Raw genomic sequence first — 2,649 nt, 5'->3', positions numbered from 1 at the left:
AAGCAGTGTACCTCAAGTTTAATAAAGTAGTACAACGTATGTTTTATTTATCTAGGCCAATGCATTAACTGATATTAGAGAGATAAAACTGGTCAGATGAAGCAGTGTACCTCAAGTTTAATAAAGTAGTACAACGTATGTTTTATTTATTTAGGCCAATGCATTAACTGATATTAGAGAGATAAAACTGGTCAGTTGAAGCAGTGTACCTCAAGTTTAATAAAGTTGTACAACGTATGTTTTATTTATCTAGACCTACGTATTAACTGACATTAGTGAGATAAAACTGGTCGGTTGAAGCAGTGTATCTTAAGTATAATAAATGTATTTTTTTTATAATTAATACTTAATTCATCTAGATTAAACCCTGCCAAGTCATCTCAAATTTGTGTATTTTTTTGTTAGAAGTTATCCCAACCGAATTTACACATAAAGATGTATAGTTAATACCAACTGTACACAGAAGGACGTACAGCTAACACTAACTATATAATAAAGATGTATAGTTAACACCAACATTACACAAGAAGATGGATAGTTAACACCAACTTTACACATGAAGATGTATAGTTAACACCAACTTTACACATGAAGATGTATGGTTAACACAACTTTACACATCAGTATGTATAGTTAACACCAGTTTTACACATAAAGGTGTATATTTAACACAAACTTTACACGTGAAAATGTATAGTTAATACCAACTTTACACAGAAAGATGTATTGTTACCACCAACTTTACACACACAAATGTATAGTTAACACCAACTTTACACATGAAGATTTATAGTTATAACCAACTTTACATATAAAGAAGCATAGTTAACACCAACTATACAGATAAAGATGCATTGTTAACACCAACTATACAGATAAAGATGTATAGTTAACACCAACTTTACACATGAATATGTATAGTTAACACCATCTTTACACATGAATATGTATAGTTAACACCAACTTTACACATGAATATGTATAGTTAGCACCAACTTTACACATGAATATGTATATTTAACACCATCTTTACACGTGAATATGTATAGTTAACACCAACTTTACACATGAATATGTATAGTTAACACCATCTTTACACATGAAAATGTATAGCTAATACCAACTTTACACATGAAAATGTATAGTTAACACCAACTTTACACATCATGATGTATAGTTATAGCTGTACACACAAAGATGTATAGTTATCACCAACCTTACACATAAAGATGCATAGTGAACACCAACTTTACACATGAAGATTTATAGTTAACACCAACTTTACACATGAAGATGTATAGTTAATACCATCTTTACACGTGAATATGTATAGTTAACACCAACTTTACACATGAATATGTATAGTTAACACCAACTTTACACATCATGATGTATAGTTATAGCTGTACACACAAAGATGTATAATTAGCACCAACTCTACACAGAAATATGTATAGTTAACATCAACTTTACACATAAAGACGTATAGTTAAAATCTGAACTATAATATGTATAAATAACATGATAAAAAGATGTAAGGATGATTATAAATAATTAACTGTTTATGTTTATTGTAATATTCTTAAGTATTTATACAGAAACCAAAGAAACATTACATGTACTTGTTGTTTGAAACAGTATTTTAAATAATTATAGGTTGCTATTAAACCGATTCTTCTCACTTGTTACAGTCCATGTCGCCACCATCGATCATGCTATATCTGATGACTTTTGGTAGTTTAACGTCGTAGCTTCCACTGCAAAAGTCTCCGTCAAAAGATAGTCATGTTGAAAACAATCAAACACCCCTCACCGCGTTCTTTCCATAATACATAAAATGTACAAGAAGGAAGGTTTCCTAGCGACGTATCAAGCGTATACAAGACGCCGCACTTTCCTTAACATGGCTGGCGTACGACTCGTTGCAGGTATCTTTGTGGATGGTCCTGGTGTCCCACGATAATACATGTTCTTTGGTTTTCAAATGTCATTAAGGTGTATACCCGCCTTGGAAATTGGAAACACAATATCTGGTCACATCTGGATTATCTGAGTGTTTGAATATTTTGCGTCGGAAGGGCTATTACATACCCTTCCCAAAAGAGACCAAATATATAGATGGCGTAACACCATTTACAAAACGCCAAACAACGTGATAACGTAGTTCTTATACAGATTATTGTAGCGACACTTTATATCCACTGCAGTTGTCACGTGACTTGGCAATTAGTATTTTGAAAATAAACGTACTCGATCCTCTATAGTAGAGACGTCTGAAAATATCGAATGAAACGAGCCTTAGAAGGATGTTCTTTCATCTGGTACAAGTAAATTGCATATATTTTCGGCTTAGCTCTCTGGAAAGCTCTATTGTTCGTTCGTTCGTGCTGGGTAATGACAGCGCGTGAGCTGTATAGTAGCTACAACATACTAATGTTTCTGTGATCAATACTTGCTATGCTAATCACGAGTACACGTTTCACGTGTTGGGAGTCCAATCTGTCGAGTTCTCTGTATTAGAAGGAATAAAATAAATATTCAATTGTAACTAGTAAGTAGCCTGCTACTTAAAACAATATTCTTAGAAAGAGTAAACCATTTTTTCAATGTGTAGCGATTAATTTGGATTACACAAAAGCAACATTTCAC

At 32.7% G+C, this 2,649-nt stretch overlaps 1 protein-coding gene across 6 annotated transcripts in view; it reads right to left on the bottom strand.

The window, feature by feature from the left end:
• LOC106469055 (Down syndrome cell adhesion molecule-like protein Dscam2) overlaps positions 1-2,373 on the bottom strand; it is a 77,591-nt gene extending 75,218 nt beyond the window's left edge. For 4 of the 6 annotated variants that reach the window (XM_022397449.1, XM_022397450.1, XM_022397451.1 and 1 more), the window contains exon 1: positions 1,683-2,372. The gene's annotated coding sequence lies outside the window, so the exon portion shown is untranslated. Of the gene's footprint in view, positions 1-1,682 lie in introns of all 6 variants that reach the window. The other 2 variants (XM_022397452.1, XM_022397455.1) reach the window with 1 other exon arrangement.
• Positions 2,374-2,649: the final 276 nt, after the last annotated feature.

Source organism: Limulus polyphemus, unplaced genomic scaffold, assembly GCF_000517525.1.
Source record: "Limulus polyphemus unplaced genomic scaffold, Limulus_polyphemus-2.1.2 Scaffold3277, whole genome shotgun sequence".
NCBI lineage: Eukaryota > Metazoa > Arthropoda > Merostomata > Xiphosura > Limulidae > Limulus > Limulus polyphemus.
This window is presented reverse-complemented; position numbering and strand designations above follow the sequence as displayed.